At 45.8% G+C, this 15,166-nt stretch overlaps 1 long non-coding RNA gene across 1 annotated transcript; it reads left to right on the top strand.

The window, feature by feature from the left end:
- Positions 1-148: 148 nt before the first annotated feature.
- Positions 149-5,176, top strand: LOC125927240 (uncharacterized). Its single transcript, XR_007459282.1, has 2 exons — positions 149-252; positions 5,023-5,176. It is a non-coding gene; the product is annotated as an uncharacterized LOC125927240 (long non-coding RNA).
- Positions 5,177-15,166: the final 9,990 nt, after the last annotated feature.

The raw sequence follows: 15,166 nt of genomic DNA, 5'->3' as shown, positions 1-15,166 counted from the left end.
CAGCCATATGCTGAGTTAAAAATCTTACTTTCCAGTGTCCCTTGACGCTTGTGATCAGGTTCTGGTCAAGGAGATGTAAGCAAAGTCTCTGGACTGGGCTTGTAGAGAAACCGTGTTTTCCTGATAAAAAAGGAGAGGGGTGTTCAACTGTACGAATCACCTTTTTCTCTTCCCTCTGTCTGTCTGACTCACAGACTGATGCCTGCAGGAGGAGTCCTCTGGACATCAGGAAGAGGAAAGTCACCCATTAAGGTTGGTAGAGTAGGAAGCTAGAGGGAGCAGGAAGCTAGAGGGAGCCTGTTCTCTCAATGACTTCCCGAACCAGCCACAGTCACCCAGGACCATGCAGCCCCAGATTTCTTGTTACGCAAAGAAAAGAAATCTCTATTGGGTTAAGTAACTGCATCTCGGTTCCTATTGCTGAAGTCAGATTTGGTCTTAACTGATATACTCTTCCATGAACTACAGGAGCAGTTTGCAAACTTGAGTGAGCATCCAAATTGCTGGGGCACTTGATCCAAGTTCAGGGTGGGGACCCTACCCCAGTGGATTCTGCCCCATTTGGATCTGCAGTGGGGGCCTGCAGCTGGTATTCACTGATGTTCTATGCAGAACAGTTAGGAAAACACCAAGTCCTGGAAATGACACTTGGGCAGTTAAGGGAGGAAACACACGAATTCTGCGTTTGTAAGGAATTTCATGAATGGCCTCTACAGCTTTTCCAGGCTCATCTCTGGCCATTCCCACTGGCTGTCCCTGCCCAGAGCTTAACATTCGGTGACTGTACCTGTGCTGTTTCTGTGTCTTTGAAGCCCTTCCTACCTCTCTGGACCTGGGCCTTTCCCAGTCTGCAGTGTGTAGCTGCCAACCACTCAGGAGCCCTTGAAAAGTTTTGGGTGGAGAGAAAGTTCTGGAAGGTAGGGAGGGGAGAGGTGGGAGGATATGTTGTAGGGTCAGATTTGCATGCCCACCTGATCCCACTGCTTTGGCTTGACTAGAGGTTGGAGGGTGAGGGTGGTAAACTGTATTGGCTTTAGTTTCAGCTCTTTTTAAATAATAATTTCTGAGACTGGAATCTGTGGCCAGAGTGGAATGCCTGTCTCAGAAAATTATTAATTTTAGTGGGCTGTTTTCTCCTTTTCACTTTCCATTTCCATTTTGAGAGTCAGAGTCAACACCAAGCATAATAGAAGCAATCAGATAGGCTTCAGTGGAAACCAGGAACATCTAATTAAATCCTTATATTTGCAGGTCTAGCTCTCAAGGGAGGAAAGAACATTTGACTAGTTTGATATTTATGGAGGGCATTCACTCATTCAATCATGCATTCTCTCATTTACTCGCTCCCTCACTCTGCACTGACAAGATTCTCTTTGTTACAAATAAAAGAAACACAATTCAGGCTGTCTTAAGTCAGAGAAAGAGAATTCATTAGCTCCTATACCTGGAAGGTCTAAGAGTTCAGCTGGCTCCCCACATGGGGGCTTAAATTATATCCCCAAATGTGTCCTCCTCTTCTGTTCCTTCTTCTTTTCTCCTCATTCTCCTTTTCCCCTCATCCTGCCTCTCCTTTTCCCATCCTTCAGTCAGACTCTTTCCTTGTGGCAAATAAAGGAGCCTCCAGCAGCTTCGAATGAACATCCCTACAGTTTAGCAACCCAGGGAAGAGAGGTTGTCCACTGCTAGAACAAACCAAAAAGTCCCAAGGAGAACTCTAACCTGGCTTGTGTTATATGTCCTTGCCTGAAACTGAGTTCTGTGGCCAGAAGTTTGGAACAGTCTGATTAGGCTGGCCCGGGATGCATTGCCAGGTTAGAGAATGTGAGGGGTCAAGCTGAGCCCCACCTAATCATGGAGAATGTGTACAGGATACTGAAAAGACATAACCAACAGATTCCACCATTCCATCTATCCATCATCCATCCATTCATCCAACCATCCATCCAACCACCCATCCATTCTTCCATCCGTCCACTCATCCAATCATCCATCTATCCATCCATCCACCGATCCATCCATCCCTTCATCCATCCTTCCATCCATCAATTTGTCCACCTGACAAGGATTTTTTAGAGCCTTTTCTATGCTTGGCTCTGTACAGGCACCCGTGTCAGGTCCTCTGCCACACAGCTAATGGGCAGGATCAGGGCTTAGCACAAAGCTTAGCCCAAAGTAGGTGTTCAGCCAAAGTTAGAATGAATTAATAGATGACCTGAGTCTTAAGCCTGGGTCACTAGGATGATAATGCCCCTGATGTAAAATGACAGTGAAGACAGGAAAAGTGGCCCTGGGGTGAAGGGGCTATGCCAAGCAGAGTACTTGAGTGTCTTATGCTGCCCCCATGACTGATGGAATACCACCTCTCCCCTGGTAGCAAGAGAGCCAGGCAAGGGTGGGAATTCTCTGTGGCTCTGCACTGCCAGTCTCAGAGATTGGGGACTGAGGCAATTATTCTGAGCCATCAAATGAATAAATATTTTGGAATGAGAGTCAGCAGGGAGATGTGATGGGATTTAAATGCTGATATAATATGCCCAGCTGCTTTCAGGAGCCATAGTCACTGATAGGACTGGGAGAAGGCAGGCAAGAGCTCACCAGCTAGGGCACTAACAAGCCAGTAACTAAGGTCCTCGTTTCCCTCGTCTCCTTCGGGGGATGCTCCCAGGGAAGGGAAGGACACTCTGTCTTGCTGTATTTTTGGCCGTTATGTTCACCAGCATTTGGATCATGTTAGTGGGCATTCTATGTATCCACCAGTGATGGGAAATCTCCTGGTGACGGAGAGGTAGACTTCACTGTAAGAACCACCATTATGCTTGCCACTCAGCATTAAATACACGTTAGCCCCACAGATGGAGCAGAGTCGGAGCTCAGAGTTGGTTGTAGAACAGGATTTTTATGAGCATTCTCAATGTTCAGTGGATTCATTTCTCGTTCAATTGATAATTCACTCATAAATTTCTTCCTTCCTTCCTTCCTTCCTCTCTTCATTCATTCAACAAGCATTTTGGTGAGGTGTATTTTTTTTTTTTAAGTAGGCTCTACGCCCAGTGTGGAGCCCAATGCGGGGCTTGAACGCCGGATCCTGAGCTGAAATCAAGAGTCGGATGCTTAACTGACTGAGCCACGGAGGCACCCCAGTGATGTGTATTATTAATGCCGCACCCAGATCCCTTCTTACTGTTTCTGTGCCCTGCACCTGCTCCCTAAGTGGGCCTTCCTTTCCAACAGCTCACACCCATGAGTCTTTTCAAGACTCTTCTTGGGAATGTACATCCTCCCCATTCCCAGGGTGCCTTTAACCAGTGACTTAGTTCAGGAGTCAGAAAGCCCCAGACCCTGACCCTAATCCAGAAAACTATGGATGCAACTTATATTCCGGGGGCCCCAAGGGACCAGGATGAAGCTGCCTGGGAGGAATTTTTTCCGAAATCATGTTCCTTCCCAGAACGCTGGGGCTATAGCGTGAGGCAAGTGACAGGATTGTGCCCAGAGTTTAAGGGGACACTTACTCTGAGACTCATGCACCAGCCTCCACATTTTTGCACCCTGGGTGCCTCCTTCTGTTCCCCAAGCCCTCCCCCTCTTCCCTGTCTGCTTCCCCTGCTCCTTTATGGGTTTCCCCTGGGAGCATTTCCACGATACCCACGTGTCTGCACGTCTTCCTCTCAGGGTCTGTTTCTGGAAGCCCAACCAAAGTTGACTAAGTGCTGTGTGCTGGAAACTGTCCTGTGTGCACAAGAAGGAGTGTGACCTAGTCTCTGCCCTCTGAAAGCTCACAATCCTAGGGGACCACATGGCGCAAGGCCCTGTCCCTGCAAATAACCACGCCACCTCTGGCTGTAGTCCTGAGGCAGAGAGAAACTCACCCAAGCGCTCCAGTCACGGGCCTCAGCTGCCTCGTTACTGAAAGCTGCCCCTGGCTGCTGATTTCAGGAGGATCGCAGCAGATGAAACATTAAAACACTTTTTAAAATAATTGGTTTTGTACAGTCAGTTGCTGCAGACATCCCCAGATTTGCATGCTTCAAAGGCAAAGGGGTTTGTTCTTAATGAATTTATCTTGCAATACTTGGATTTGAGGTTTAGTGCAATGCCAGCTGCAGGGGGACTCTTGCCTCTTGTCACCAAAGTGCCTTAGCGTAGAGATAGTGAGCGAGGCCAGGGTGTTCTGAAGCATCCATGCAGAGGAACTAGGGAGCCGACAAAGGGATTTCAGTTGTGGGCTAAATCCCAGAGGTCCCCCCCGCCAAATTTACCCTTGTAGTGGCTGGAAGAATGTGCCCCAAACTCCATGTCTACCTGGACTCCCAGAAGCAAGTCAGACCCACAGACTGGGAGTTAAGAAACTGCACAAAGTGACAAGTCACTGGCAACCTGATGTGGCCCCTCCCAGCCTCGTGCCAAAACTTTATGACCAGGCAGAAAAAAAAAAAAAAAAAAAAAAAAAGAAAGTTCCCACCAAGGTGGGGAATGAAGATGGGCCTTCAAATTAAGCACCCTGATCTCAGATGTTCAGCCTCTGGAACTGTGAGAAGTACATTTCTGTGGTTTGAGTCACTGGGTCCATGGCATTCTGCTATAGAGGCCCAGACTAAGACAGCAGGAGTGGGCACTGGGGGAGGCTACAAGATCGGAGGAGGGGAGAAGGGTCTTTCTCACGCCTGTTTGCCTCCTGATCCATCAATGTGCCACGGCAGCAGCCCCGGGGCCCGCACTAACCACTCGTTCCAGTTTCCAGGTGTTCCAGCCCTCCCACAGCCAGGCTCGTGGTACCCTCTGTGAGGTGCCAGCAGCTCCCTCCGCTCGAGCTCTCAGGGGTTCTGCACACCAACCCTGTGTGGTTTGCCTCTGAGCAGCAAGGTTCTGACAATTCCTAGTCTTCCCTTTGCTCCCCCAGACCTGGGGTGGACTTTGACACCTGCAGGGCTCTCTGCAATACCTTACGGCTCCCTTTGATTTGTCAGTCCTCTGATGTTCATTAGGATAATTCCCTGTTTTGAATTCTCTCTGTTCAAACAGCAGCATTATTTCTGTTTCCCTGACCCTGACATCCCACATGGGAGCTCGTCTGGTGACCTAGATCCTTGCAGGAATGATGCGGCAGAGTCATGGTCAACTGCCAGTGGACACACAATCTGAGCAAGAAATAAACCTTTGTGCTGTAACCCGTCAAGATTTCTCGGGTCATTTTTGTTATGCAGCACAACCTAGCCTATCCTGACTAACACAGAAGCCTCAAAGTCACATGCCCTCTTGCTGGGCTCTTAGAGAGGATTCTCTCAAGGCACGAGTGGACAGAGAATTGCTCCCAGAGCAAGCTGCACACTGGCAATTTTACAAATGCCCCAAAGCTTGGGCAGATCTTGCTGTGTTTGAAATTGAGTAAAAAAGAAAAGCCCAGGGCGCCTGGGTGGCTCAGTCAGTTAAGTGTCCAAATCTTTATTTTGGCTCAGGTCATGATCTCACAGTTGTGGGATCGAGCTCCACATTGGGCTCCACACTGACAGCACGGAACCTACTTGGGATTCTCTCTCTGTCCCTCTCCTGCTTGTGCTCTCTCTCTCTCTGTCTGTCTCTCAAAATAAATAAAAAAAATTTTAAGACAAAAGCTTAGAGTCTAAGCGTGAATATTTTTATTATATAAAGAGTTTTAAAAATAAGTAAGGAAGAGACAAATACCCCTGTGGGAAAATGGCCTAAGGGACATATGGGAAAATGCTCAGTTTTACCAGTAATCAATCAAAATTTCAAGTACGTAATCAACAATTCAAATCTGTCAAAAATTCAAGTATGTAATACCATTGTTATAACTTAAATGGTGTCCCCCCTCCTTCCCGCAACCCTGCAAAAGAAGGTCTACTGAACTCCTAGCCCCCAGTACTTGACAACGTGATCTTATTTGCAAATAGGGTCATTGCAGATGTGGTTAGTTAAGATGGGGGTCTTACTGGAGTAGGACAGGTCTCTAATCCACTATGACTGGGGTCTGTATAATGAAATGGCCATGGGAAGACAGACACCCAAGGGAGAAAGCTGTGTGATGATAAGGGTAGAGATTGGAGTTATTCAGTGAAGGGGAGGAACACCAAAGACTGTCAACAAACTGCCAGAAGCCAGGAAGAAGAGGAAGGATCCCCTACAGTTTTCTTTCCTTCTTCTTCTCCTTCTTCTTCTCCTTCTTCTTCTCCTTCTTCTTCTCCTTCTCCTTCTCCTTCTCCTTCTCCTTCTCCTTCTTCTTTTTCTTAACATTTATTCCTTTTTTGAGGGACAGAGAGAGACAGTGTGAGTGGGGAAAAGACAGAGAGAGAAGGAGACACAGAATCCGAAGCAGGCTCCAGGCTCTGAGCTGTCAGCACTGAGCCCGATGCGGGGCTCGAACCCACAAACCGCGAGATCATGACCTGAGCCGGAGTTGGACACTCAACTGACTGAGCCACCCAGGCGCCCTTCCCCCTACAGTTTTCTGAGGGAACACAGTCCTGCCAATGTCTTAATTTGGGACATTAGCCTTCAGAACTGTGACACAATAAATTTGTTATTTTCAGCCATACAGTTTGAGGTACTTCATAAGAACAGCCCTAGGAAACTAATAAAACCAATTTTTATTTTTTATATTGGAAAAGAATAAATTACCCAGGACTTAGTAGAATGTTCATGAGGGGTGGGCCACCTGGGTAACTCGGTCCGTTAAGCATCTGACTTCACCTCAGATCTTAGTTTGTGAGTTTGAGCCCTGAGTCAGAATCTGTGCTGACAGCTCAGAGACTGGACCCTGCTTCTAATTCTATGTCTCCCTCTCTCTCTGCCCCTCCCTCACTTGCTCTCTCTCTCTCTCTCTCTCTGTCTCAAAAATAAATAAACATTAGGGGCGCCTGAGTGGCTCAGTTGGTTAAGCAGCCGACTTTGGCTCGGGTCATGATCTTGCGGTCCGTGAGTTTGGGCCCCGTGTTGGGTTCTGTGCTGACAGTTCGGAGCCTGGAGCCTGTTTCAGATTCTGTGTCTCCCTCTCTCTCTGACCCTCCCCCGTTCATGCTCTGTCTCTCTCTGTCTCAAAAATAAACAAACGTTTGGGGCGCCTGGGTGGCTCAGTCGGTTGGGCGACCGACTTCGGCTCAGGTCATGATCTCACAGTCCGTGAGTTCGAGCCCCACATCGGGCTCTGTGCTGACAGCTCGGACCCTGGAGCCTGTTTCAGATTCTGTGTCTCCCTCTCTCTCTGACCCTCCCCCGTTCATGCTCTGTCTCTCTATGTCTCAAAAATAAATAAACGTCAAATAAAAAAATTTTTTTTTAAATAAATAAATAAACGTTAAAAAAATAAATAAATAAACATTAAAAAAAAAAGAATGTTCATGAGCGGTGAGGGGCAGGCACTCTTATACAGGCTGATGGGAGACCAGAATTGTATAGTTATTTTTGATAGATCAACTGGCAAAATGTATCAATAACAGCCTTAAAAATATTTATATACTTTCTGACCTAGCAGTTATGTTTCTACAAGTTTGTCTAAAGAACTGAGAAGGTAAAAAGATGAGGACAGCTATGCTGATAATAGGAAAAGTTAAAAATAATCAAAGTGTACAACAGTGGGAATTGCTTAAATAAATCACGCCACGTTGCATGCAGTCGTTTAAGAAAGAAAATGTAGGGGCGCCTGGGTGGCTCAGTCGGTTGAGCGTCCGACTTCGGCTCAGGTCATGATCTCACGGCTCGTGAGTTCGAGCCCCGACTCGGGCTCCGTGTTGACAACTCAGCCTGGAGCCTGCTTCGGATTCTGTGTCTCCCTTTCTCTCTGCTCCTCTCCTGCTCACATGCTGTCTCTCTCTCAAAAATAAATAAAGATTAAAAAAAAAAAATGAAAATGTAGATTTATATGTATTGCCACGAAAAGGGCTTTATAACATATCATTGGAATGACAGAGAGGTTTAAATGATAAAACACATATGTTTAAACACATATGTTATTCAGGAAATGATGTATATGTTTACATATATATATGTGTGCAAAGAAAAGTGTCATCAGGGTTTAGTAAATTGGCAATTGGTAGATACCGTATAAACATTTACTGAATAAATTAATGAATAATTAAATAAATAAGAGTTACATACTAAAATCTTAACATTAGTTTCCTGTAGGTGTTGAATTTATGGGTGATTTAAAAAAAATTTTTTATGTTTATTTATTTTTGAGAGAGCGAGACAGAGCATGAGCGGGGGAGGGGCAGAGAGCGAGGCAGACACAGGATCTGAAGCAGGCTCCAGGCTCCGAGCTGTCAGCACAGAGCCTGACGCAGGGCTCGGAATCACGAACTGTGAGATCATGACCTGAACTGAAGTCGGACCCTTAACTGACTGAGCCACCCAGGTGCTTCTGGGTGATCTTTTTTTAAAAAATGTGTTCTTATTGTTTTTGAATTATATCAATTTTCTTATTTGTATACAATATGTATGCATCACAACTATAATAAGGAAAAAAAAACGTTGGTTTTCTGTTTCAGTTCTGCCGTCAACTGATTTTCTGATCTGGGACCCTACAACCCCCACACAGCCAATCTTGCCTTAGTCCACAGAGGAAGTGAGGGGTTGGTGAGATGACCCCCCAGAACCTTCCCCAGTGGCCTGGGTATGGAAGGTTCTACAGAAGAGGAAATAGTAATGAAATAGAGCTAAGAACAGAAAGCTGCAGGAATTCAACGCAAGCCTGTAGGGGGGGAGCCACCAGCCATAAATCCTGCTGGGGCCTCAGAGGCCAGCAGGAGGCACAGACAGAACTGCCTACATCCTGTTAGCTTCTCTGGGCCTGAAGCCACATCAAGTCTGAATCCCGGTTTATAAAAAGCCGGCCAAGAAACAAAGCAAACAATAGCAGCAAAGAAGGAACTAAAAGTTACATGAATAAATGTTAGCTAAGAAAACCCCAAAGGCTCACTCTTGAGGACTGTAAAATTCCAAGGCTTAGGGAAGCCACTTTGGAAAGCAACCTAGAATTTCTTCCAAAGGTTCAACACAGAGTTACTGTAGGACCCAGAAATTCTACTCCTGAAAGAAATGAAAATATATGTCCACAAAGAAGCCTGCACACGAATGTTCAAAGCAGTATTATTCATAACAGCCAAGAGTGGAAACGACCCAAATGTACATGAACTGATACACGGATAAACACAATGGAATATTATTCAGCCATGAAAAAGAACAAAGACCATATGTGATAACATGGAGGGACCTTGACAACTTTATGCTAAGTGAAAGAAGGCAGTCAAGAAAGGCCGAATATCACATAATTCCATTTCTATGAAATTTCCAGGAAAAGCGAGTCTCTAGAGACAGAAGGTAGTTTGGTAGAAGGGAATGGAGACAGTAGAGTGGAGGGTTGATGGCTAAATGGTATGGAGTTCTTTTTGGGGTGATTGAATATATTCTGAAATTGATTGTAGAGTCGATTCACAATTCTGTGAATGTATTTACAACTATTGAACTATTGAGTTGTTCTCTTTAAGTGGATGAGTTCTATGGCATGTGAATCATACTTCAATAAAGCATTATTTCAAATAGATGAGGGGCGCCTGGGTGGCTCAGTCAGTTAATCGTCCGACTTTGGCTCAGGTCATGATCTCACGGTTTGTGAGTTCCAACCCCGCATTGGGCTCTGTGCTGACAGCTCAGAGCCTGGAGCCTGCTTCGGATTCTGTGCCCCTCCCTCACTCACACTCTCTCTTTCAAAAATAAATAAATATTAAAAAAATTTTTTTAAAACAAAGAAAAGAAAAGTGGGGTTCTTGGGTGGACTCAGTCAGTTGAGCATCTGACTTTGGCTTAGGTCGTGATCTCACAGTTTATGAGTTTGAGCCCTCACTGCTGTCAGTGCAGAGCCTGCTTTGGATCCTCTGTCCCTCTCTATCTCTGCTCTCCCCCTGCTTGTGCATTCTCTCTCTCTCTCTCTCTCTCTCTCTCAAAAATAAATACACTTTTCTTGTAAAAGAAGAAAAAAAAAAGAAGAGGGGCACCTGGGTGGCTCAGTCTGTTAAGTATCATGACTCTTGGTTTTGGCCCAGGTCATGATCTCACGGTTTGTGAGTTTGAGCCCCATGTCGGTCTCCACACTGATAGTGTGGAGCCTGCTTGGGATTCTCTGTCTCCCTCTCTCTCTGCCCCTCCCCTGCTCTCTATATCTCTATCTCAATCCCTATCTCTATCTCTATCTATCTCTATCTCTATCTCAAAATAAATAAACATTTAAAAACTTTTAAAGAATATAGAAAAGAAAAGAAAGAGAACAAAGCTTCTAAGGTTGTTTTTCCTAATCAGTTCATCGTGCAGGTAAGTGTGATGTTGGCTCCCATATATTAGGGACATCCCCTATACCAAGCAAGGGTGTTAACCATGGCATGGAGCTGGAGGACACGAGACATGTGGCTCAGTTGTTCATTTCACTGCAGCCAACAGCCAGGAAACAGACAAGCCATGCTAGTTCATGCAGCTGCCTGCCGACCCTCCCACTGACCTCTCCTACAGGAAACAGCCCAGCAGAGATGAGCCAAGCTGGGCCAGAGCAGGAGAACTGCCCAGCTGACCCACAGCTAAATAAGTGATTGTTGGTTAAGGTGCTGTATTTTGGGATGATTTGTTACGCAGTAGAAACTAACTGATACACTTGGGTACAAATGTGTGAGAGTTCCTCCAGGGAATATATCACGCTATAGAGCTGCTAGATTTGACATGTCTTCAAATGTACTAGATATTTCCAAGTATTCTCCAACGTGGTCAGGCCCATTTACACCCCACTCGCCTTGTAGGTGGGTTCCTCTTGTACCACAATCTTGTCAATACTTAATAACGTTGGATATTTTGATTTTTGCCAAACTGGCAGGTGTGAAATGGTATCTAGCTGTTTTAGTATGCAATTCCCTGATTAATATCTTTTCTGAAATTAATTGGTTGAATGGGGTTTCTGTCAGACTTGTACCCGCCACCTTTCTCATGTGGCAAACCGCTAATCATCCTTCCAGATGTGTGAAGAAGTTATGTTTCACTTCCAGAATGCCTTCTACAAGTCTTTACACCTGCTTCTCCTTTAAGATGTAGCTCAGCACTGGCTCCCCCAGTAAGCCTTCCTGACATCCAGCCCCACACTGGGTTAGGTGCCTCTCTGTGCCCCATTCACCTCCCCCTGCCTGAGCACCCACTTCATTGCACTGTAATCATCTAAACTCCTTCTGGAAAAGGGGTCGGGGCCCAGGGAACCAGTACACAGGCCCTTTCTAGGACCCGGCCCATCAGCCCAGTGCTGGGCCCCAGGTGACCTCCTTCCAGAACATCTGCTTGAGAAGAAAAGTCAAAAGGATAAATATGAATTCACTTCACTTACCTTGACACCATTTACATTCACATTTGTTTGTTGTCTTGAGGATTTACAGGGTGTTTCCAAGTTTGTTATCTGAGTGTGATTTAACAATAACAGTAATTATAGTAAATATAGGAACGCCTGGCTGGCTCAGTCAGTGGAGCATGTGGCTCTTGAGCTTGAGGTTGTGAGTTTGAGCCCCACATTGGGTGTAGAGATTACTAAAGAATAAAATCTTTTATTTTTATTTTTTTTTAATGTTTATTTATTTTTGAGACAGAGAGAGACAGAGCATGAACGGGGGAGGGTCAGAGAGAGAGGGAGACACAGAATCTGAAACAGGCTCCAGGCTCTGAGCTGTCAGCACAGAGCCTGATGCGGGACTTGAACTCACGGACCGTGAGATCATGACCTGAGCCGAAGTCGGCCACTTAACCGACTGACCCACCCAGGCGCCCCTAAAATCTTTTAAAAAGATGAATAAATTGGGGCGCCTGGGTGGCTCAGTTGGTTAAGCATCCAACTCTTGATTTTGACTCAGATCATGATCTCATGGTTCGTTAGTTCAAGCCAGATGTCAGGCTCTGTGCTAATAGTGAGGAGCCTGCTTGAGATTCTCTCTCTCCCTCTCTCTCTGCCCCTATCCCACTCATGCACGTGCACTCTCCTTCTCTCTCTCTCAAAATAAATAAATAAAAATTTAAAATATATATTACTGGGGCGCCTGGGTGGCTCAGTCGGTTGAACGTCCGACTTCAGCTCAGGTCACAGTCTCGCGGTCCGTGGGTTCGAGCCCTGCATTGGGCTCTGGGCTGATGGCTCAGAGCCTGGAGCCTGCTTCCGATTCTGTGTCTCCCTCTCTCTTTGCCCCTCCCCCATTCATGCTCTGTCTCTCTCTGTCTCAAAAATAAATAAACGTTAAAAATAAATAAATAAATAAATAAATAAATAATATATTATTAAATAAATTAATATCATATTTATATGGCATTTATTCAGGACAAACCATGCTTAGTAAATTATATGCACTATCTCACTGAATTCTTAAAATTTTTTTTTTAACATTTATTTATTTTTGAGACAGAGAGAAACAGAGCATGAACGGGGGAGGGTCAGAGAGAGAGGGAGACACAGAATCTGAAACAGGCTCCAGACTCTGAGCGGTCAGCACAGAGCCCGACGCAGGGCTCGAACTCACGGACTGTGAGATCATGACCTGAGCCGAAGTCGGCCGCTTAACCGACTGAGCCACCCAGGTGTCCCTATCTCACTGAATTCTTAAAACAACCACAAAAATGGGGAGAGTCAAATAACACAATACTTGAAATACTTCACGTTTAGATAATTATTATTAACCATGTGTATTAATTTCCTAGGGCTGCTTAATAGATTACCACAATCTGAGCAGGGAGGGGTGCTTAAAAACAACACAGATTTATTCTTGCACAGTTTTGGAGGCCAGAATTCACGAATGCCCTGGAGTACGAGCCCCTAGTTAAAATTCCATGATTTGGAGATATTTACATCAGTTATTTTTATTATCATGCCCACCATCCACAGTACCTAACACGTGCTCAGGAAGAAGGTGTTGCTGAATAGGTTCATACTGAAAATGGACCAGCAGTCCCTGAAATTCCTCGGCCAATGACCATTTCAGCCCGTGGTCAGATCTTCCTGGCCCATCACCTACAAGGAAAGAGGACAGGAATGACCTTGGCTTAATTCTGACAAGCAAAAACAATGGCACAAAGCCTTCTCCATGTGACCAGCAGAGGCCCCCACAATTTCCCCAGGCCACCCTGCCCAACCTCCTCACCGTTCAGTAAAAACTCCTCCTTTCCTACAACTCCAAGATCAGAACGCTGTGATTCTGAGACGTAACTGCACTCTCCTTCTTGCTACAGTGCCTTTTAATTAGGCTTCAAAAGCCCTGGAGATCACACTGGTCCCTTGTAATGGTGTGTTCTGGAAAATTACTGCCATTGGATTAAATTAAAGAAAGGTTATTCAACTGCTTTGTTAGGCATATTTCAGCGTCGTTGGGATAACATCAAGACCCGGGTTGCTGTTATTGTTATTTACAGAAAAGGAGTGAGCACATGTCCTTCTGAAAGGTGATTGAAGAGGCAAGTCAGCTCTCACGGAAGAGTTAGGATAAGAGAGGCTGAGAAATCATGCCTGCCACTGGAGCATGAAAATTTTCAGCATCCGAGGTGGAGGAAGACGTACCTAACATTAGTTGAGAATATACTATTGTGAGCTGAACTGTGTCCCCCCGCCCCAACCCAAATTTATGTATGTGGAAATCCCAACCCCCGCCACCTCAGACTAATCACATCTGGAGATAAAGTCTTTCAAGAGGTAATTAAGTTAAAATGAAATCCTCAGGATGGGTCCCAAGCCAGTATGACTTGTGTCCTTATAAGAAGAGGAGATTGGGGTTGGGTGCCTGGGTGACTCAGACAGTTAAGTAATCTGAGTTCAGCTCAGGTCACGATCTTGTGGTCCGTGAGCTCAAGTCCCGCATCAGGCTCTATGCTGACAGCTTGGAGCCTGGAGTCTGCTCCGGATTCTGTCTCTCTGCCCCTCCCCTGCTCACATTCTGTCTCTCTCTCAGAAATAAATAAATATTAAAAATTTTTTAGGGGCACCTGTGTGGCTCAGTCGGTTGAGCGTCCGACTTCGGCTCAGGTCATGATCTCACGGTCCGTGGGTTCGAGCCCAGCGTCGGGCTCTGTGCTGACCGCTCAGAGCCTGGAGCCTGTTTCAGATTCTGTGTCTCCCTCTTCCTCTGACCCTCTCTCTTCATGCTCTGTCTCTCTGTGTCTCAAAAATAAATAAATGTTAAAAAAATTTAAAAAAAATTTTAAAGAAGAAGAGGAAATTTGGCAGACGTGCCCACAGAGACAGAGGGAAGAATGTGGAGTCATAGGGAAAAGGTGCAAGCCAAGGAGAGAGGTCTCAAAAGAAGCTAACATTGCTGACCCCTTGATGTCACACTTCCAACTTCCAGAACTGTGAGAAAATAAATTTCTGTGGTTGAAGCCACCTGTGGGGCTCTGTTAGGGTAGCTCTCACAGACTATTATAAGGACTGGAGAAGTGCTTGGTATGTATAATTGTGTTTGATTCTCACTGCCCTTACTTGTTCAAGGTCTTACCAGCTGGCGAGTGGCAGAACCAGGGTTTGAACCCAGTTCGGCTGAGGAGAAAAGGTGGTCATTGGCTTGCAATGAAGTTTGAAAGTTCCTTCCAACATGGGGATGTCTGACTGGCTCAGTGTGTGCAGCATGTGACTCTCGAGCTCAGGGTTGTAGGTTTGAGCCCCAGGCTGGGTGTAGAGATTACTTAAAAACAAAAAAATAAAGAAGTCCCTTCCAACACAAGCAGTTTATGGTTTGGTACACCGTGGAGGCTCAGGCATGTTTGTAGCAGGCTCTGGTGTCTATCATACTCTTAAAAGGGTGCCACTCTCACTGAGGATTCTTTATGAAGTACAAGTGCTTCTAGAAGTCTTTGAGGGCTGTTAGAGAAGGTGATGGCTACTTCTCCAGGAAGGATCTGAACCCACACCTGCCAGCTGATGGCTCTCTGCTGCTTTTAGAATACAGTCAAAGCACTTAGCCCACCATTCCATAACAGTCATGGCTGACCGCTGGTCACCTCCTCTCCAGCTACATCTCTGGCCACCTGCTTGCTGGATCCAACTAGGCAGAACTTCCTGCCCCTGGACAATGTGTAGCCTCCCTGCCTTCGTGTCTTTGTCTAAGCTGTTCCTTCTCTCTAGAGTGTTCTTTCCACCTTGTCCACTTGGTGACCTGTT

The sequence above is a fragment of the Panthera uncia genome, chromosome D4, assembly GCF_023721935.1.
Source record: "Panthera uncia isolate 11264 chromosome D4, Puncia_PCG_1.0, whole genome shotgun sequence".
In the NCBI taxonomy this organism is placed as follows: domain Eukaryota; kingdom Metazoa; phylum Chordata; class Mammalia; order Carnivora; family Felidae; genus Panthera; species Panthera uncia.
The sequence above is the reverse complement of the archived record's forward strand: the minus strand, read 5'-3'. Positions and strand labels throughout refer to the sequence as shown.